General features: G+C 36.7%; 1 protein-coding gene across 3 annotated transcripts in view; it reads right to left on the bottom strand.

Annotated features, from left to right (window-relative positions):
- Window positions 1–23,464, bottom strand: part of LOC107095223 (protein FAM19A5-like) — a 193,421-nt gene that overhangs the window by 129,649 nt on the left and 40,308 nt on the right. Inside the window, exon 1 of one of the 3 annotated variants that reach the window (XR_001481728.1) lies at window positions 3,579–4,143. The exons of the other annotated variants lie outside the window; for them this stretch is intronic. The gene's annotated coding sequence lies outside the window, so the exon portion shown is untranslated. Of the gene's footprint in view, window positions 1–3,578; window positions 4,144–23,464 lie in introns of those variants that run through there. 3 annotated transcript variants of the gene reach the window in all.

Raw genomic sequence — 23,464 nt, 5'->3', positions numbered from 1 at the left:
CCTTGGAAGCAGTAATGCTTCTCTTCTGGTCAAGTACAGAGTTTTATTAAAACCCGGAAATGCCACTCAATCGCGGTATATTAATATTTGCTAAGGTGCAGTTTTCTGGTATGAACCTGGTATGAACCTGAAAGCATAACTTAAGAATATTTTGTTGGCAGGTAGCACCAAATTAATATTTTTGTATCTAAAATAAAGATGAACAAACATAAAAGAGAAACAAGCAATTGATGATTCAAATCCACTGAATTAATGCCTAAAAATAATATCAGGCACGGAAACTTAATCTTATGTTGAAAAAAGCTGTAAAAAATTGAATTTTTAAAAGTAAAATACAGTTCAAAGCCACCATATTTTATAGTATTGTAAAATAATCTAAAGAGTCTACAGAGATTTTAGAGATGTAATTTAGAGCAAGACAGTTAGTTTGTTTCATTGACAAACAATGGAAATTTCGTTAGATTGCCCTCAATTCGTGAGTAAAGAGGAACAACCTTGCGAGCTTGTCAGGCTTTCTATTACTATGTGACAAATACCTCAGCCAATGAAGAGCAAAATGGGATTTGCTCCATTGACTGAATTATTGAAATGGACGTTTTGAGAGAATTATGGTGCAAAATCCCTTCACATTGCCAGTGCAAGCTGTCCCTTGATGTGTCTTATCCTAATCCACTATCTCTGCATTTTGTGATTGAACAAGAGCTGTACTCTGCACAAGAGTTGATTTGATGAGGTTTAAAATCTGCTTGCACTTGCCCATAGCCAACAATTATGTGTCTTTAGCTGACTAAAGTTCCCATCTTTGCTAGTTTGAAAAAAAACCTCTTACCAACCATCTAATAACACACCGCCTACACACACACACATCTGTACGCTCACCTACATGCATGAAAAAAACACCAGGGAGGATCAATCTGTACCATAGCAAAGAAGAAACTAAAAATACATTTGCTTTCTCTTCCTTTTGTTCCAATTCACAAAGGAGATAGTAGCTATTGGACAATCGGGATGCTCTCCAAAAGGGGATACGTGAGAAAAGACTAGATGGGGTCTGTTCTTCAGGCCTCTTGCACATGCCTTTTATTATCCTCGTCCCCAAAAGACTGTCACTAATGCAGTCCTTTGAATTCATTTTATCAGTTCGCATTATTAGGCCTCACAGCCAGTTTTGACCTTGCTCATTCTTGCAGCCTAAATTGTGCATTTTCTCAACCCTCCTTTATGTAACTCATCTTGGTATCTTTCCAGTAGATTACAATAAAGGCCTTTCTGAAAATCCCAATGAAGTTAAAGTCTATCTTTTTTTTTGTTTTTGTCATGCGGTGACCAGCAGCTTTTCCCCTTTAAAGTTGAAAGCTATTTGATATCTTGTCAGAATGCAAAGAAATGCAAGCTTTAGGGGAAAAAAAAAAACCTAGGTTTTAAAGCACAACATGATACAGACAAACAACTCAGCAGTCAAGGTCAAAAATATTGCATTGCCTGTCAACAAACTCAGCAATGCTGATGGTCTGAATCTAATGAGCGCCCCTTCCATTTACACAGCCATGGGCAGCACTTTTTTGTACTGCACCATGGCCACAAAACGGTCCCTCTGACCTCTGATTAAAACCGAACAACATATTGCACCTAATTTTGGCTATATTTTTGTCATATCTTCAAATTATAGAGCCGGATAAGCCTCATCTCTGCCTGGCATTATTTTGCTGTAACCACAACAACATAGGATTTGGTTATTTAATGAACACAGTGGAAACATACATTTCTGTTCTACATTCAAAAAAAGGTAAATTATCTCAAAATTATCACAAAACATGCCCTATTCCATCTCAAGTTGTTTGGACCATCATTATCAAAGACTGCCCGTTATCACTACACTACACTTCGAAAGCAATTGATTCAACCTTTATAACACTGTCACTAACTCGCTTGGCAGCTGAGAATTGTAAGACTGGTAGGTTTACTGTAACCTTTGGCTTTTCAGAAATCACTTTGGGGTCCTGGGTAGTAGGGCTAGAAGGGGCTAAACACTTGATTTGGTTGTGCTCTTTATTGGGTTTCCTTTCCTCTGTGAGATTTTGTACACAGAAAAACTCCTAAATAAAAACATGAGATAAAACACTTGCAGCCATTGGAGATGAAGATGCTTCTCTTCTGGGTTTTACACAGTTCTAATCTTCTCATACTTCATTTCCTCTTTCATCCTTTGAAGGATCTATTATTTTGATAGCAGCTATTATTTTAAGGATGTCTGGACCTTTTTTTTAAGGTATTGAGCAAATCCTTTCAAGAACCTAACTTCTAAGGTTATCCTGTTGCATTTCATTGACACAAGAACCCTTTAGTGATGATGAACAAGCAAGGAGATGGACTCACTTTGAGGGAACTGTGCTGGCTATGAATTTGCAAATGTGACTGAAGCTATATTGTAGATTCATTCACCAACTATACAGGTGGAGCGGTTGAGCATATTTACTTTTGTTTCATAATATTATTCAAGAAATGTATTTAAAAAAAACCTAAATGAACACAAAGCCCACAAAAATATAGATGTGTCCTTCCTAACTTTTTTACAATTTTGATGAAAAGATTGGAGGAATGCATCCTGAGGTCTTTTAAACATGCAAAACCATAATCTCTTTGGTTGGACCTTTTCATGTAAAGCGTTCATTACTGTATGACCTCAATATCCACCCTGTACTGGAGGCAGTAGACTGGACAGCATGTCATCTTAAGTTTGGCTTTTCAAAAATTCCACAAAAGAAATGGATGACTGTCTTTATAACAGATTGCTTACCCTCTGGGTTTGCTTCCATCAAGGGAATAAGAAGTGCTTTTTCTTTTTCTGAGCAAGCTTCATACTGTACAGTAATTCCTCAGCTTTGCACCATTAGACTTTCATAAGGAACAAGTGAGCTCAAATCTCTTGCAGGAAGATCTCCCCACAGACAGATGTGATTTGTATTTATTGTGCCGCATTGTAGGTGGAATTAATGACTGGTTGCAGGGAATAATCTGCCAGGCGGAAACATCAGTCAAGTTGTGACTCATTAAACCACACGCCATTCACAGTTGAATGTCAGCAAATGACACTCCATTAATTATCTCATTCCCCCCCAAAAAAGGGCTCAACTGCTCAACCATGATGTGGTCATGTCTGCAAGGCCAAAGTGGACAGGGTGCGTAACTAAAATCAATCTTTAGGTAAATATTTAAGGGATCAGAAAAGAAAAATACAAGGTTAAGGGATGTAGATTAAAATTGCTTGACCTTAATGTTACCCTAAAGCTAGACTATAGTGCCATCTATTGAGAATGGGAATTTCTGCTGTTTATTGGGCACTGGTATACATTGTATTTTCAGATTAATGGAAATGATTATAAACAAAACCAGGTTACTTGTTGATGAGGCGTGCTTTCTGTCAAATAACCCAGATTCTGATTGATTGGTCGCTTTTAGAGCAAAAAAAAAGTGCAAACCTGACTGCAGTGGAGACCCCTCACTTTTTATAAGTTAAAAAAAAGATCGTTGCGCATAAGAAAATATCTAAGACTGGAATGAATACGCAAGCAGTTTACCTTCTTTTAAGAGGCGTGAGTGGATGAGGAGGATAAGAAAGCAGCAGATCGCCGCTCCGGTCAGTGCCCACGCAACGCGGAGCAGCTGCATCCTGGGCGTCTGTGGGAGAAGATTTTGTCGCGGACCTACAGAGCCGGTGGTTGGAGAGGTAGAGGGGGATAGACACTCCAAATCAGCTTGCAGACAGGCACTGATTCATTCTCAGGCGGGAAAACTATCTGGATCGTCCAGTTTTTAGATGAAATTCCACAAGAAATAATAATAATAAAAAAAGAATAAACTAAAAGAAAATAATCATAATAATATGCGCGCTACAGTTTGCGTCACAGCGGCTCCAAGAGGGGCGATTAACCCCCAATCAGCAGTTGAGGGGCTTGCATCGTAAATTCCTTAGTTTTGCTTTATTTGAAAGGTTATCTTCTATCATTTGATCAGAAATGCGAGCTGCTCCCTCTTCCGAGTGCGCACGGCGGCTCCACGGGCGATGATCACCGCTCTCCGCTGCATGTTACGCACATCTCTCCCACTGCTTGAGAGCTAGAGGCGCACACTGCCAGCCAAAGTCGCCTCGCGTTTCCCCCCTCCCTCTCTATTTCGCTTTCTTTCCTCTCTCTCTCTCTATCTCTCTCTCTCTGGCTCCGTATTTTCTCTTCACCTCTCTCGCTCGTATCAGTCTTAAGCAACTCTCACCTTTTACGCACAGCAACTGTCAGGGTAAAAGCGCAGCTGCAACCTCCCATCAGAATATCCAAACATCAGAGACTAAATTTTGCACACTTTTTTTTTTTTTTTTTTTTTTTTTTTTTGCAAACGCTCAGCTCCCAAAAATTGCCAGAATATTTTTTTCTTAGAGAAGACAGATTTTCCCCCACCACCTCCTCTGCTTAGCTCCAGGTTACGTCACGACTCCTCCAAATAATTTCCTCTAGCTATAAAGCATGGTTCTAGCATTGGAATGCTTCTTTCTGTAGGACTCACTCAGACTGAGGTGGTTATAGTTCAGCAGAAGATTCACCTCATTGTTAAAATGCTTCTGTGTTCTGACAAGAGTTTATACTCTGCACCTTACATTGGAGTCCTGCTCACATGGGATTAGAGATTGCTTATATCTTTGATTAATCAATCCTGGGGGACTCTTTTAAAAGACTAGTCAACACAAACAGATCCCAAATTTAAGAACCATTACGACTTTGTAGGAAAGATGATGCCTCTTCTGTAAGGTAAACAACATTTTAAAAAAAAAGTAGGAATCTTGCTGGGTTTTAAAAAAAAAGGAACATTTCAGGCTTATCTCTTAGAGAACTGACTTTATGCATTACTTCACCAATTTGTGCTTAAAAATGTGTGCTTTTTGATTAATTAATCAAATACGCTACAAATTCTAAGTGTATTTTTAATCCGTGCAAACCTAAAAGAAATATGGTGCAAAACATGCTCCTAATAGTCACCCACAGTGGAAAAAAATAGGTACAAATGTCTTAAAACAAGTGTATTTAACCTTAATTTAAGTAGATAAATGAGATGATTTTCCAATGGAATTATTTTTTTTTTTTTAAAATAAGATAATTAGATAATATGCACTTGAAATAAGACAATGCAATTACCATACTGCTACACTTGGGAAAGTAAAATTTGTTGGGCTCTTTTTGGCATCAAGACAATTATTCTTATTGCCACATTGCCAGACAGGACACTGTATAAAAAAAAAAATAAATAAAATAAGACAATGTGGTTGTGTTTTCTTATTTTAAGTGTAAATTGTCTTGTTCCATTGGTAAAATGTCTTTTTTACTTTCTCAATCCAATAACCATCCATCCATTATCTGACACGCTCACAAGCGGGTTCTCTCCGGGTACTCCAGCTTCCTCTTACAGTCCAAAAACATGACCGTTAGATTAATTGGCTTCTCTAAATTCTCCTTAGGTGTGAGTGTGTGCATGAATGGTTGTTTGTCCTGTTTGTCTCTGTGTGGCCCTGCGATGGACTGGCAACCTGTCCATGGTGTAGCCCGCCTGTCAACCGTAGACAGTTAGAGACAGGCACAAGCACCCCTCGCAATCCAATAACAAATGCACTTATTTTAAGAAAAAATTACGTATCTAGATTTCGATTTGTTTCCAGTGCAGTAAGTAAATAGATCTGACTGAGTGTAACTTTTTGGTTTTCTGAGAGTGATTAAAGACTTTTCTTGGATACTGCTAATGAAAAAAAAAAAAAACATAATGCTGACAAGTTTACCCCAGACTGCTCAGGGCTAAACTTTAAGGCTGGGTCAGATTATTGAGCAACACCTTAAGATATTTAAACCATCATACAAAAATCGAGTGTCGTACAACCGCACACTAAAATGGAATTTTGTAAAAGGAACATTTGTTTACATTAGTCATTAGTATCAGGAGAGCAACCCTGACACTGAAGTATTTAAATGAGAACCAATCACCAGTAGAAAACCAGGACAGTACACCACAGTAAATCCAGGTGGTGGCAGTATCATGCTGTGGGAATCCTTTTCTTCAGCATAGAAAGGGAGGCTTGTCAGAATTGAAAGGATGATGAATAAACAGGGAAATCAGAGCTTTACAAGACCTAACACTGGGGTGAAGCTCTGTCCTCTAGCAGGGCAATAACACTGAACATGCAGAAAATGATGGAAGCTGTGCTGGTTGACACATACAGTAACCCCCACCCATCCCCCATAAAAAAAAGAAATATATATGGAATTTGTGCGGCATAAACGGTTACAAAGAGGTATAGCCCAAGACATGAATCTATTGCCCCTCTGAACAACAATAACAGCAAAAATAACTTACCAATGTCAATAAGGTTGGCTTCCACAGCTATCAGATCTAATTAGATGTTAACAGTCTCTGTGGGGCCCAAAGCAAGTGTGTATTTGACTGTGCCCTCGTCTGTTTGTATATGGCAAAGTTTGCACATGTGCACTTGCATCAATCCATCCATCCACTGCAAAGGAAGGTAATTAACAGAGATGTAATCTCTGCTAGGATTTGGTGTGGAAAGACTTTATGTTTGCTTGTGGCTTGTGTGGGAGTGAGAGCCTGACATTTTCACATACTGAGCCTATAGCAGCCTCAAAGAGCTGCAAATGTGAGTTTGTGTATGTGGAGAAAGGCTAATTAAGTGGGAAAACTGGGAAAACAAAACAGTGACTCTGCAAAATAACAAATTGCAGGATCACACAAGGGCGCCATCTTTCCTGTCATCTCATCTGACATGTTTCAGTAGAGACAAAACAGAAACAAAATATGCTTAACATTTGCAATAAGTCTTTTCGAATCAATTTTACCTGTTTTTATAAATGTAAATTCAAGATTTTTATTAAATAAAACAGTCTAGAAAGAAGTACCTTTTGTCATTATTACCATGAGACTTAATGGATTAAATTACTCAAAAACAACATATTTCCTTTGTAGAATATTTAGATTAAATAAACATAAACACTAACAGAGAATTTATGCGTGAAAACCTAGCTCAAGGAAAAAATACAATAAATGGTAAAGTGGGGCCAACTAATCAAACCACAAACACACTAGATGCTACATTGCAGTGAAAACTTGCTTAGCCCCAAACAGATTTGTTTTTTTAATTGCTTTGAAGTGCTTTAAAATGCTTATGGCCATTTCTTATAAATTACTATAGGACTAAGTTAGTCTGAGTGAATACAAAAAAGCTATCCATAACAGCTTGTCTGAAGGGAAAACGTAAGTAACTTCAACACCTAATAGCTTATTGTGCTGCCCTGCCCTTTTTTAGGATAACTAGAAATTGTTTCATGAATGGGGTTGAACTGTGAAGAAACTTGCTTCCAAAACTGTATTAATTAAGCCTTACTGAGGGGATTTTCCAGCATTAAAGACCCGTTTAACTTAACACCGCAGCATTTCAATCTGATTTAAGACCAAATTCAAATAGGCCACTCCAAAACCTTAATTTTATTTTGTTTTGATAATTGTTTTTTTTTTTCTTTTAACAATTAAAGATACTTTCCACTCTACTCCATTGTCTAACTTTTCCTTGTAATGTTTTGCATCTGAGATGCTGTTTTATATTAGTATAAATGTAACTCTTTTAAAAAAGTAACAATTTTTTTCCAATTCTATTCCCATTATTTCAGTTTTCCCCAGAAGTTTAGGAGAATTCAAGATTAACCAGTATGGAAGGTCCTTCTCTTAACTTTCTCTCACTGTAAAGTTATGCTTGATGCATGTGCAAAATGTGTGCAGCTTTTGTACTTTGTGCAATTTTTCCACTTGTGTCCAGGACACATACCAAAAGCTTACACCACACTACATACAGAAGTAGAAAACATAGCTTTTCCAACTTTTTCCAAGCCTCTTCATGTCTCTCAAGAGTAACGATAACTTTATTACCAAGAATTTTTAACAATCTGTTGGTTGTAGTGATATTTATAAGCTAAATCACAAGATTTCTGTAGATGCTTGTATTTGCAAACCCTAAACGATAGGAGCTGTTGCTCATCCACCATGATTTTCAAAGCTTAGCTGTCTGCACAGGTACAAAAGTTCCTAGGTGTGCTGGAAAGCTAAAATAATGTAAATTGGTCTTGTAAACCTAAAAATTAAATCATAACTATGTTTAGCTTTCTGTATGATGCATTAATTCACCAATGAATTATCTCTTGCAGCTAACACTTCATAGCACCCTAAACAAACCATCTAAATAGTGAAACATGTCGGTGGCAGCACCATGGTGTGGGAACTTTTTTCATCGACAGCTCACAGAAGATTAGGGCTAAACTTATCACAATACCAGCAGACTGCAGATACCTAAATGCAATTAGTAAAGCTCTTAAAAGGAGGTGTAAATCTAACCTCTGAAATTGCACTATGCTAATTTCAGCAATGACCAAAGCTGTACAATGTGTTAAGCTTTACTTTCTATTGCATATATAGTTTATTTTTTTTCCTATTGAATCTAATGTTGATTTTGTAAAACCTGAATATATTGTCTAGAACCTCCATTGCCTTAAGGAATAACCCGACTAAACTTTGTTGTTGGGTTATTTTCTATCTAATATATTAGTTACATTTAATATAAATAAAAATAAATATTTATCAGTTACACATTATTCACCTTCACTGCTTCTACTTTCTCCTGCTGTCCACCCATGCCATGTTCCTTTGCTTTCCTTGCCAGGAGCCAGGAGAGGCGTTACTTGCTTTGTCCTTTGTGCAGGTCACTGGCTGTATGCCAGCCAGAGCTCATGCCAATAAAAGCTGTGAGTAATGGCCTAAAACTTCTCCATTCACTGTGTTTCCCATTATTTCCCTCAGCCAATAAATCTGAAGGTCTTAATCAGTGGAAAAACTTGGTATATACAGCCTGAGTCTTGCTGGTTGTCTGACAGTAAGTTTCTTAATTTTTAATTGAAGATAAAAAAAATATATATATAAAAAGAATTTGAGGCAGCCCCTCCTCCCAACCCCCAAAAACAAGACTTCCTCCTCAAACAGGTGGTAGTAATATTGTTTAGGCAGAGGAACACACTGCTGCTGTCAAGAAACAAAACTGCCTTTGGGCCTCTGAGATCAGCTGGTCTCTGATTTAAGTCCCTCAAGTACCTAATAAACCAATAATTGAATAAACGTTACAAAAACCCCAATTACCGTGAAAAGAGGTCGCAGCAGTGTGGGGTGATCTTTCAGGGATATTAATTTATCCAATAATTCATGGATTAAAATGCATTTAAAAGGCCCCCTTATTTCCCTGTATATTTTAGCTTAATGTTATCATTAATAAACTAAAAACAACAAAAAAAGCAGGATGAAGATAAAGTTAAAGGCAGCATTTTCTGTACCATGAAAACTGGGTATACTTTGCTAAACTTAAATATGACTTTGGGTTTGGACAGGAGAGGCTTATGTTAACATTTTTTAGTGAGTTTTGCATGAAAACACTGATTAATCTGTTACAAAAGCTCCTGATACAAATGACTGGTACAGTAGCACAGTTGATCTCCTGTTTGGAAACCTCCATATGGTCTAAGAAATGAAGCCTAGGCTAAAGTTCAACTGAAGAAACTAAATTACCTGCCCTCATCATCAGAGACTCATATGCCTCTGACCCAAACCAATCAGCTTTGAACTGCACCTCCGCGAAGCCCAATCAGCATCCAGAGTTCATGTTAAAAGGTCTTCAAATCCACAACTCAGCCAGCTATCCAGGCAAGCGGAAGCAGTGGTTGCACTATGTATGATTTTACTCAGATGACTCTGATCCAACCCACCTCCATCCCCTTCTCCATCATAGTAACTAAGTTCTATCTGGCTTTTCCATGGTCCGTCTTCTGCTTCGTCCCTATTAGAGTGTAATTCCTTCTGGACTCTTACTGCATTCCCTGTCTCATCTCAACCTGTCCGGCAGAAGACTGCCATGTTGAGCCTGGTTCTGCCAGAGGTTTCTTCCCAAAGCAGAGTTTTTCCTCTCCACTGTCGCTTCCTTCTTGCTCATCATGGACATGTTCATGCAAACCTGTGTTTATCCAAGCTGGACATCTGTCTTCTGGGTCCGAGTGAAGCACTAGTCTCAGCTCATGCAGTCTACTGGATCTCTCCATACAGCTCAAAAACACTGTCTCTCCAACCAGCAGTCTATGGACTTAACCAACTCCATCTATCTCCACTCCACCACCAGTTTCAGGACTAAGAGGAAATATCCCTGTTCTCATACACCTGCTTATGCATATTAAAATAAAATAAGCGCTATTGTTTTTTGCCGAGGTCTGAGCGCCAAAGTCTTAAAATAATTGTATAAATTAAATTCTTCTAATTGTCTTTTTCTTTCCCTTTGAGTTTTTCAGATTGAAATGAGGGTGGAAGTTGTCCCACCTCTGTTTCTCCCCTACTTGCTAGATTAAATGACTTGTATAGGTACAACTTGGCTTGGTGGATTTAAGAAGTGACTTGTTTTTTCTTGAAGCCAACTGCAGGACTAGAAAGCATGAACAAGAATCCAAAAGCAGTTTGTGCCCAAAAATGGGCTTGACCAACAACAGTATTCCTGCAAAGTATTTCTCCACCTTCATCGCCTTGAAAAGAATGGCATAGCGAGACTTGTGCTATAAATGCAATGCATAGTGCTAACATCTTTGATGAATGGCATATATTATTTTAGCACATAGGTGGCTTGGGGAAGGACTTCTCTGTTACCTCATGCAGTAGTTTAAAAAAGATATGGAGCTAAACTATTTAAGATAATCCCCATCCAATCAATTTAGCTTAATCCACTCATTCTTAAAAGTTTGATATTTAGATGCTGTTTTATACAGTATAGAGGAAGGCATTGAGATGTGTTTTTCCTTAGGTGTAGTCATGCTGCAAATCTGTTAAAAAATGTGGGAGCCAATCAGCTATTCAATGTCAAAGGGTTATTTAAGTAGGCATAATGCAACTTATAGAAAAAGGAAAAAATCATGATAATAAAAAGTAAATCAAGCACTTATACAACCTAAATCTAAACGAAACAAAAAGTTAAAACGAAAAAAAAAAACACATATTACATGACTGGCAGAATGTTGTTCCTCTTACTGTCAATCACTTGGTGTACATAGGAAAGAAAACCAAGAATCTCCTAGAAAGTAATCAATCAAACAGCCCCATGTCAAATTTCTGTCATATTCATGTCTTGGTATATGGGAAACGTATCTTAGAAGAGATGTCAGTTAATTATTCTCTGCACAGTGTGTGTGGGTGTGTGTCTCTGTGTGTGAAATTGTCTGATATATCTTATCGGGAAACATGACGAAAGAAGGAAATCTAAACATAGAAAGATGAGCTCTAAAGATACGGCTGTATAAAAGGGCTTATTCTTTTCTGAGACGTTTTGATCAGCTACCTAAAATAAAGAGTAAAAAAACCATTAAAATGTATAAATAAGAGAAAAAATGCACAGGCATAATTTTATTAGGATTCCTGTACCTTATTAAACCACAAATAGAAAAGTTTTTGGGGTACGATTGCAAGCAGAGAGCCTATTGTACTGAGACACACATGGATCCATATCTTTATAGCTGTGTAAATATCGTTTCCCTTTTACAATGCAGGCAGCTTTTCTAAATTGTCATTTGCAAAAAAACAACACCAAAAAAAAGAAAAAACGGCATCTAATTCTGACAAAGAACAAAAGTTTAACAATAGGAGCAGACTGCTACTGAAATACACACATTATTAAAACATCCATTCATAATACTTTTTTTAGATTTATCTCAACTTAAATCATTTTTATAAGAAAATCAGAATTGAGGTAGGAACAAAGCATGGCACAGAAAGCCTATCACAGCTCAGTTCACTTTCAAAGCGCACAAATTAAAGTATCAAGCTGACTTCATCATTTAAATATTGATCAACTTTAGTAATGAAAATGTCATATTCAATCTGTTACCAAGTAATGAAAAATCAATACTCTATCAGCCTTAAATGAGTCACACTTTTATGCTGTTCGGAATTGATTGAGCGAAAGTTAACAGATGCGAGTTTCAATTTTCATACCAATCGTTTATATGCAGAACATCTTCCCCAATCAGGAAAAATGGGGGTCCTGGCAAAGGATGGAAGGAAATATGTGCTTATGCCTGCATATATGTGTTTATACAAAGAAATACAATTAAAAGAGATATCAAGACCCCTCGACTCTGATGAGTTAAACACCATACCTTAAAAGAAAGTTTAGCAAAATCTTTGTTCTGGTAACCCCTAAAGATGGTTTTTGACTGATTTATTAATACAATAAGATTGATAAGACTTAAGAATCTGAGTTATGATGTTAAAAATTGCATTTTTTTGCCAATATACAAGAACCTCTGTCATTTCTATTTGATTTTATAGCTTAATGACTGCAATGGACTGTTGCCATATGTTGAAACTTATGTATACTAAATAGCTCTTTAGATGCGAAGGGTAAAAAATATTGCATTAAATCATTGAAAACTGCAATATTTCTTCCCCTATCAGCACTTTCCAGGCTAGTTAAATGTTTTGAGAGTGTAACGATAAAAAGTAAACATAAAAGTCTTAAAGAACTTGAGTTTCCACTCAACTCTACATCCATTCATTCATTTAATTGATTTTATATATTTGCATTTTTATCAGGTAAACTGTGTCTCCCTGAAAGTATTTAACTGTAGCGCTTCCATAAATTTGATCAGTTTCATCATACTGTGAAACCTATTCAAAACTAATTGATGACGCTCTGCTCTCATGTTTACCTGGAATGAAAAGCAATGCAATGGAAATTGAAAAGCAGCAATAGCCTTTCAACAGAAGGAGCTCCACTGGCTTTTCTACCCAAAACAAAGATTCAATTTTCAAAACATTCTAGATGATAATGATATTTAGCAGCAGCATTGTCTGGGAGGAGGTAAAAAAAAACATAGATGAAGGGAAAAGAGCAGTCTCCTCTCTAGATTGCTGTAACCTTGAATACCCCTGTCACATCTGAATTCATCCTCAAGTGAATAAAAAAGGTACTTTGGAAGAAAAAAGATGGTTAGATGGCTATAAAAAGACGAAAAAAAAGAAAAAATTGAAAGGAGATTTAACATACCCAGGTAGTCATAGAAGAGGGGAGGGGTTGAGACATGAAAAAACTAATTTTCATCTACAGGAGAACGATGATAGACGTCTTATAGAACGACAGGAAGGTTTACAAAATTTACAGAAGCGCTTATGCAAAATTTCAATCAAACCGTGAATGTTTATCACAGCAGACAGCTGCAGATTCCGACTTTTAGGTAAAAGTGTTAGAAACAATGAGTCGAATGGTATTCTAGACCTTTAAAATTAGGTATGCAAATAAATGCAATTTAGTAAAATAATCTTGGTTTAGAAAAAAAGCGAAAGGGAAGGGGGTAAATACTTGTTTTCACTTATTCTGTGCAGCAAAGGGAAAAGTCCATTTGCTATACTGATAAAACCACCTAGCCAATTTCACACCATAAATAATACTGGTTTAACTATGAAATACATTTTAGTGAAATAGTTAAAGTCAAAGCAACCTTAGAACTGTACTAACTTAAAAAAAAAAGATCAAGTTCAACTTAACTTGATGCTGTATTCTAATGTTAACTGTGGACTATTAAAGCTTCCCTTATTTATAGCTCATGCTGGAGACATTGTGTTAAATACACAAATAAATAAAGAGAAGTAGGTGGGTATTTTAGCTCCTGCATTTCATCATTGGCCATTCATCACAGCTATCCTTGAACGGCTGTGGAGTGTGGAGAGCATAGTATATTCCAGTCAATGTCAGCTGCAACACCTAATGGGAAGCAATAACATTTTCTGGAAATGAAGGGTCTCAGAAATGGACCGCTTTGAATATTGATTTTAAAAAGAGTTTAAAAATAAGTATATCATAAATAAATAAAAACATCTAAAATCCAAATTTTAGTCAATATCCACTGGTTATCAAGCAGCTCAAAGGTAAAACGGATAAAAGAATACACGATAAAGGCTAAAAGATAGTGCTCCGTTCTCTGGCCTCTGCAGGGTTCAAGCTCTCTCTGCCAAGACTAAACAGACAAGGGGATCAGTCGCTGATTCCAACTTGGCTTTGTCTCTGTATACAGGGAAAATATGGCCAGGAATCCCATTATCCCCGGCTACAGAGATGTAACTGTTTCACCTTCCTATCTTATTCCAAAGCAGAGAAAATGTGGTGCTACCTGCACTGTAATATACTGAAACACCAGCTTTAAAAATGCTCTTACTAATTATTGGGTTGTCAAGAGGCTTTTTAGTTGAAGCGCAAACAAAACAGTGGATGATAGTCATTTAAAATAACAGCCAAAACCATTTTTTTGTATTTTTGGGTAACTAATAAATATAAAAAACTGGAGAAAGGAGCCATTGTTTTCACATCATAGCCACAAGCTTCAATGTATTTCAGTGATTTAATATATTTTCATTGGATTTTATTTAAGCAACAATGAGGTACAGTAGTGCAAAACCACAATGTGGTAACCTGTCAATACTTTCTAGAACAACTTGTTTATGATAATGCAATATATCAGCTCAGTTCCAAAAGACCATATGAACTACAACTAATGGGAAATACTGTAATCTGTATACAAATGTTAAAGATCTTTACTTTGGAATGGTTTATTTATTTTTTATTTTTTTTTAAATCCATACTGATGAATGTTTTAATTGACCTTTGTGCAGTCTTACCTTAGAGAAGACTAAATGTGTAAAAAATGTCATGTAATCCACCTCTTACCCGATAACTGTTAGAGATAAGCATTTTTTTTTCTTTTTTTGTTAAATCAAGATTTCATTGCTGATTAAAATAATTAAACTTACAAATGTTGATATCTAAATAGACTCTGGGTCCCTTATCGTCATGCTTTACCTCTTATGAGTTTTCCATTTGGGTAGCATTATTTGTTTTATTTAAAACGAATAAAGAACAACAACAGCATCCCTGCAGCATATGCTGCTTCTACCATATTTAACAATGGGTTTTCCATAACACATTGAGATTACTCTACAAGATCCTCTACCTGGCTTGTCTCAAGATGCAATCAGGTTTTCTTCAGAATCAAACACTTTTTTTATTAAGGAGTATAATAGTAAAAGTAGCTGTGTTATTTATGATAACTTGTTTAAAAATCATAGAGTTTGGGATTTAAATCTTTCAAATGATTAAAAAAACATACAAGGGGAATTAAAATTTCAATCCAACATCTGTTTTATTTCACTAACACGCAAACACACTCTGAGAAGTGAACTGATAGAAAGAGCTAGATATGATTCCACCCGCTGTTTCTCCTCTTTCCTTTAGGTCTCCCAGCAGCAAAAGAAAATTCCTTCTGCAGGGTCCTGGTGAGGGCCACATGTTTTCTTGTTGGTCTGTACCGTCTACAACCTCTGGATGTATATATGTGTGGGTGTAAAGGTGTGTGTAAAGAAGAGAATTTTCACACAATTTATAGATCGATCCCCCCCCACACACACACACACTCACCCACCACCACCCCCTGATGTACACACAAGGTTGCATCCTGCATGAGTCAAAGGCAGCCTCAAACAAATTCATCATCCCATCTCTCCTACGCAGTCACACACACAATACGTGCGAGTGCATTTAGAGACACACACAAAGACATCAGCTCAGTCTCTGATAATCATCTCCTTCCATAGTTGCCAAGGGCACAAATGTCTGGTCTTGTTTTTTTTACTGTAGGGGCTGATGCAGGAAAAGACAAAGGTGAAGTCAAAATGAAGTCAAATGTTTTCATTTATGTGGAACATGGACATGTTCCATGGTATGACAACTTTGAGCACCCTGAGCAAGTTATAGGATTTTTTTGGAGTTTAAAGTTATTTTACCCAAACATGGGAACAAAGAGTCAACAGTGTGATCTATTTCTTTATTTCTAAGCAGAAAATATGTGATAATGACTGTTAATTTGAAAAATAATTGTAATCGTAACAATATGGTGGTATATATTGATTTAAAAATGTCATCAAGGTGTGGAAAAAAGTTTTTTTTGATCACTAACAGGTGACAGCCACACCCATTGGTGTGGAAGATGTTACTGAAGGACGAGGCTAAATGCTATTTTCAATATTGAGGAATTTATCAATCAAATAAGAGGATTTATGTTCATGTTGGTATTTGTATCAAATCAAACTGCATTTTTTGCATCAGGGCTGAGCCATATCTGAAATTTATTGCTGCTGTGACAGAGCAAAAGAGAGGGAGATTTAAAGGAGTGTACAGGAAGGCTTTTTTTCCCAAAGGTTTTTAAATTCTAAGGAAATGCTATATTTACAGTAGTTGGCTAGCATCTTAAAAAAAACAAGGTTTAAGGTAAGAAACAACATTTCCAAAGGTAGCACTCCTTAACCACCATGCCAAGAAGTGTTAACAACCATTGAGTGATTTATTACAGGCTACAACAAATATTTATCTCATTTTATTCCAATGGCAAAAATACAGTCAAATATACAGTATTGTAAAAAAAGAATTGGATCCCTATAATGACATCAGATGATTTCTTTTAGTCTCATTCACTCTTGACTCTTCTCGACAAGTGTTGTTCAACCACAGACAGCTGGTCCAAAGTTAAGAGACTCTCAGTGGAGCTTGCCGTGCAAATCTCATCATGCATGCTGAACCTTCTTTAATGGCAGGCATTGCACCAGTAGCAAGACCGCGGCACACCGGGAATAAAGCTCCAAAGCTGGAAGAGCAGCATGGGACCTTGCTGAGAATTTGATATCATAGGCTCAGGTCTCTAAGCTTTATACTCTTAATACAATTTCTGTAAATGTCTGTCCACCATGCTGATCATGGTAATGGTAAATGTTTATTGATAGACAGAAATAATATTCAAAAAAAGATACTGTATAAAAATAGTACTGCAAATAATTAAAAAAAAATCACATTTTAACCGACCCTATATTTTTTGATAGTAACCACAAAATTCTGATTATTGCATCTATACCGAGGGCTATAAATGCCAAATGTGGGCTAAAAAGTGCACAACCCCCATGAACAAACGGGGCACTATTAGTGTGACTGAAATGCAGCCCAAAATTCACAAGTTATCTTACATTGCTGAATGTGTCAAGGAGGTAAGGTCAAGTCAAAGCGCTAATGTGATTAAAGAAAGAAAAAAAGGGGAGAAAACAGAGCGCACGTCATAAAAGCTTTCCAGAGAGGAGCGTTATCATGCAAAGCTCCGTCTCTGATCACTCATGTGTTTGCATTTAAAGTAGGCCCAAAATGCTTGGAGGGTGACAACAAGGTTTCATAGCAGCACAGAGAATTTACATATTTATTCCACCAACAATATTCTGCTTGCAAAAAGCACTTTTTGATTGATTCAAATGCCACCAACATAGAAGAAATACATAAAGATAGGCTAAGGTGTTTTTTTTTTCTTTCTGAAGACAATCACATTTCAACCACCTCACGTTAACTGTACAGTATAAACAAGCACTCCCTCCATCTCGGCAAAATCCCCTCAGAGACACTCACAGAGGCACAATGAAATTCTTCAGACTAATAATCTATTGTTCAAATGTATCCTCACACCCGAAAATTCCTCGCACATACGTCTTTCACAGTCGGCAGATTGCTCAGTCGGTCCACGGCAGTGTCAGAAAGAAGTGAAGGAGGAGGAGGAAGAGGATGCTCCATCTGTGCAGGGAAGTCGGGTGCCTGGCAGACTTTTCAGGCCACTTGGCCATCCACCCGCCCCATCAGTATCTCAAAACTCCATTATTGCCTGAGTCCTCCTCTCATATGTCTACCCCATGTTCACGCCTTGTCTTTAGTAAAACAAACATTTCACTCTTGCCTCACTTTCATGGGTGGAACAGAAGTGTGTCCTGCATGCTCTGCTGTTGTTTAATACAGTTGGCCGCAGGATGTCTAAAAGTCTGCTTGGCTGCCACATACATACACACACATACAGACAGCCTGTGCTGACTTCATACTCTGGCACCTATTCAGCAGTAAGCTTTTTCATGGGGTTAAAATTGAAAGCAAAATTGAAAATAGAATTGTGGATTTAGGACATAAGGCTCTTTTGTTGTTTTGTTAATTCACAAAGTATGTATTACATACAATGAAGTCAAAATAGAGCTTTTCTTTCACACAACAGCAATTTAGACAATATTAAACAATAGTACTAAAGATAAAGAACCTTTAGAAGAATACATGAATATTTTACAAAGACACCAACAGGTGAACATGGATGTTTTTTGGTTTAATACTCTACATCTTGTAACATTTTTATTATTGGTAGGAAGCCAGCAATAACTTTGGCACATTCCTGTATGTTTTGGAGCTTAGGGACAGTGTGTTGCACATTCACAGTTGTTTTAACATATCTGTGTAAGAACAGATTGGTATGGCCATGCATCAGCATGTTTAACCCAACTGTTGCCAATCACACTTTGAGTGTTGAATTTTGCAAATGTTTAAGCACATACCGTAGCGGTTAAAAGCGGAGGTGGGTAGTAATGCTTACATTTACTTGAGTAACTATTTAAAGAAAAAAGTAATTTTAGGGGTAGTTTTGCAGCATTTTAATTTTACTTAACTAAAAACATTATAAAGTATCACTACTCTTACAGTGCTAACATTTCTGGCTACTCCGTCAATTAAGAGTAACTTCACTTAATGCAAACAAGCTTTTTTTTTTTTTTTTCCCAAATATCCACTATTTAAATAAGCAATTTCTTTTTTGCACTAAAAGCTTATGGTTAAATGTTATTTTTCATCTGCAGTCTCTCGTGTCATTTGGGAGTTGATTGAAAATTAGGTAAACATAATACGTTAATGTGACCAATTTTTACATATTGTAACTATGGATCTTTTAAGTCTTCTAACTCAAAAAATTAGTTTTAAAGAGTGTTTTTTATCAATATTTTTACTGTGTAATTACTGCATGTTATATGTTTATTTCCCTCTTATTCTTTGAAACACCAGAATTTGTATATCACTAAATATTTTGTATAGTTTTACATCATTTTATAAAACATGAAATCAGTTGTTATGATCATAGGTAGTGAGTATCAGTTACTTAGTACTGGTGTAGAATATATAACTAATATTTTTTTTTACTCTCACCTGAGTGGTTTCTTTTAAGGCTACTTGTTCTTTTTACTTGAACTATAATATGATATAGGAGTGTGACTTAAGTAAATTTTTTGGATACTCTAACCACCTCTGGTTAAAAGTAATTGTCTTTTTAAAAGTTTTGATGTTATTTTTTTCATAATTATCTCTCAAATTGATGTACCACTTTAACAAAGTTGAAAGTTTCAATTAATTTAAATTGAATAGCAGCCCTTCTACTACTATCTGTACTCAAACAATGGAAAGGATGCAGAGTTTAATGTTGCTGCAACACTGTAAACCCAAATAGCTAAGTGTTGTCAAAACATACATGTTTTTACATCATGATTTAAATGCTATAAAAAAATATAAGTACTTAAAACTTATTCTAACTTACTCAAAAAGGTTGAGGTAATCTCTTTCCACAAATGTTTTGAGTATTCTGAACTCATATGGGCTTACAGTGAAATTTTAATCCTAGTATTACAGGCATTAAACCCCAGGGTTTGACTACTGTACTAGGAGAGGATGATTGTAAGAGATGCAAACCTCAGCCTGCTTTGTTGCTATTTTTCAGTGCTTTGAAGACTTTAGATCTGCTCTTGACAGAGAGAAAAGCTGGCAAGAATGCAAGTGGATTCACACCTTGCGCCCTGGATCATAAATTACCTCATGGGCAGAATTTCAGGCTGAGTGACTGCACGTAAGAGACTATTACGCAGCACAGCAGCGCCACTGGGGATTGTACTTTACAATGTTCTTTTCATATCAGCCTTCACAACTCATAGATGTGCCTTCTTCAGCTGTCAGACAACACTGCCACTGAGGTTTGTTTTAGGGTGGACAGGAGGGGCTGTACAAGGGCCTTGTGGGTGGTTAAATCTCCCGTGGCTGCAACTATCAAAGACAAAGATTATTGTACACAGGAAGCACTAAAGGTTTGGACAACTCCTCTTATGGAAGCTCATATAAGGTTTGTACATCAAACTAAGGTAACAGATTGGAGCGGAAACTTGGTTTGCATATGGCTTACCAAGCTGAAGTTGCCAACTCTCTCATCTCTCCTGCTGTATGACAACAAGATAAAGTTAAAAGGAGAGCTTTGTGACAGCTGTGCAACCAAGACTGCTCTCTATGGAGTAGGAAGGGAACAAGTTTAAATCTCTGGCTCCTTTTAAAGGACTTAGGGCAATAAAGACTGATGTACACTTGAAGCCTACTCTGATTCCTAACCAATGAAATCCCCATGACTTATACCCAATCACAAAAAAACCTTAGATTAACTTTTTACTAGACATATATCAAAGACTTAGACAACTTTTATTGTCAAAAAATATGATTTTGTTTAGTATAGCTCTCCAGACAGTAAATGAAAATTTCCTTTCCATAAAGTGCAACAGTGATCAAATGTAAACAGTGTGGGAAAAAAAACATGGTGCAAAAAACGCATTGACATGGCAGTTCAGAGCATTACCATATCTGGGCAAATATGCAGTATTTTTGGTTTGGTGTTATCAGTGTGATGAGTCTGTGACATGATTTAGAGTTTTTTCAACAGTTCATCAGTCAAAGCATTGCAGAATGACATGATCTTATTCAGTATAATGTTATCTTAAAAAAGTGACATCTCTGTCATAATCTTGGCACCGATGACTGGCTTAATTATTCGGTCCATTCAGCTGTGTAATTCAACCTGGTTTCCCATCACTGCACATCTGATCTACCTGCTCCTACATCTATTTAAGCTGTTGGCCTACAGTCATCAGGGCAGATTATTCTTGTTCTCTCATGCTAGTGGTGAGAGTGTTTTTAATGTACCTTAGTGTTTCTGATTTCCTGTTCCTGACCTGCCTCTTAACCTCGGAGTCTGCCTTTTCCTGTTCTGATCTGTTTGCCTGACCTGTCTTCAGATTCCTGCTTGTTTTCCAGAGCTGCAGCATCTGGGACAATCTTGTTGGCAGCCCACCGGCTGGATCCGACCTTTTTCTCTAGGCACGGACTGAACTTCTGAACCAGAGTTTCCTGTTGCCTTTTGCTTCACTAACCACGAAAAACACTGGTTATGTGTTAACCCTTGTTTTTTAAACTCCAGGGAAACTGAGGGAATGGTTGTAGCACCATCTGATTAGCCAAAGCAAATCCCTCATCTTACATATACATCAAGTGCACTATTTCTAACTTTCCAAACTGACCATGCGAAATCCATTGCATGATCTTCCTCCCTTCTAAAATTATAAAACACAGACCTGTAGTTCCATTTACCAAACTTAAAATAATGTTCATGCACTTGTTTATCATGGGAAAAGTAATGCTTTGCTTAGTAGATGTGGTCTCTTTTAGACTTTCACAAGCCGTAGAATTGCATTTTTACAGGCTCCAAATGCAATTAAAAATATATAAAATATATATGATAGTGAAGTGAATTTTCTTTCCAATCATCTACTCATGGGACGCCAAAATGGACTCAGACTGCCACGTAGTGGCTATAGTAGTCACATGTTTCTCATGCAATTCGTGAAACACGGGGAGCGTGAGTGAAGTGACCATTTCCAACCATCACCCACTGTAATTAAATACAAAGTTTTGTGTTCCTTTTATTCCCAAAATAAACCCTTTCAGGTTACCCCCCTCTGCCATAGAGAGGCTTTTCCTGAGTTATGTTTTAATCACTTGAACATGCAGTGTAAGCCATCTACTAAGTCCAGCATTTGTCAAGGTTATTATGGAAGATTCTTCATTATTTCAAGCATGTACTATAATCAAACTGTTTACATATTTCATATTTATTAGGCATTCATGTGCATGAAGGTTCTTTATGTACTGCGATTATTCTTTATTTGCTGTGCCTAATTTGCCGAGCCTGAATGTTGGTCTAACTATGTACCTTTAAAAATTGTATTTAAAATATCAAATAAAACTTTGGAAACATCCCTCATAATCTTTTTCATTTAGATACCAGTAATTCTGCATAACAACAACATAATAACATAAATGTTTAGCCTCAACATCTTTTTGGCAGGTTGTTGCACAAGCCTTTTACTTGATACATTTTCTCTGTAAAACATTTAGGTTCTGGGACTATTTCTAAAGTTGGTAAAAAATAAAAAATGAGGCAAATTGGGGGTGAAATAATCAGGATCTCCCAGTCACCCTCAGCCCCCCTGAGTGGCTGACCATAATATCATTGTCCATGACTTAATAGGATCATTGACTCTGGAGTAATTGATCAAAAAGGGGAAACCTTTGCTGACAAGGTTGAATGTTGCATGGTGTAGTTTCTTCATAATGGCCATTTGTACATCTATCTGTTACGTTAACTGTATGCAATTACTAAATTGAACAACTTCAAAGTTTCCTTTGGAAGTAACCAATAAGCAGTGACTGAACAGCAATGACCACATATAAAAGCTTTCTTTAGACAGGTTTGATCTTTATGAAAATAGTTTGGTCCAAAGTACCTGGGATTTACCAACTTATGATTTGAATATCTATAATCTGTCCTCCAGCCTACACTCTTGGGTTCGTAGACACTCCCCCATCAACAGTTCTTACCATTATTCTTAAATTAGCAAATTTTTTTCTTTCAAGTGAGGTAAATGGAAAGCAAAACTAGAAAAACAAAAAAACAAAAACATTCAATAAATTGCTCCAGGAAAATTACAGGAGTTCTATCACAACTCCCCAGATACAAATACGATCAAGAAGCTCTGGTATGGATTGGATCAAGCCAGAGGCTCAACTTATAGCCAACAGGACCAAGAGGATTTACCTTAAACACTTCAAGTGCCAACATGAAACCACAGGCTTCCTTTTAAATCATAAGCTTATTGGTTGTTGGGCTACACATTAACAGGCAGAGAGTTGGGCTGCAAAGAAGCTATTAAGAAGGCAGTGTAGCTGAAAGTCTGCAAAAGCCATGTAGAAGAGTGTTTTTAACTTGTTTTACCATCAGAATATGGAGCAAAATAAATGAAAATAAATCCTTGTAAAGAACAGCAGTTCTCAAATGCTGATATAGAGTATTTCTTTAAGGTATATAACTGTCTAATTTCTGAATAATTTCTCTATGCACATAGAATCATGTATCACGCTTCATGAAGTTTATTCAATTATTTTTGCCCTTGCTAGGTACGTCAAGTAGTAACATTTAATATTAGTAAAAAACTTGGTCTTTCTCTGAAACATCAAAACCTATCACTCCTCTACCTACATACATAATTTACAGAATTTACAGGTGACTTATTCATTCATAGGTGATTATTTATTATCTGA

The sequence above is a fragment of the Cyprinodon variegatus genome, unplaced genomic scaffold (genome assembly GCF_000732505.1).
Source record: "Cyprinodon variegatus isolate N-32 unplaced genomic scaffold, C_variegatus-1.0 Scaffold530, whole genome shotgun sequence".
Lineage (NCBI taxonomy): Eukaryota > Metazoa > Chordata > Actinopteri > Cyprinodontiformes > Cyprinodontidae > Cyprinodon > Cyprinodon variegatus.
This window is presented reverse-complemented; position numbering and strand designations above follow the sequence as displayed.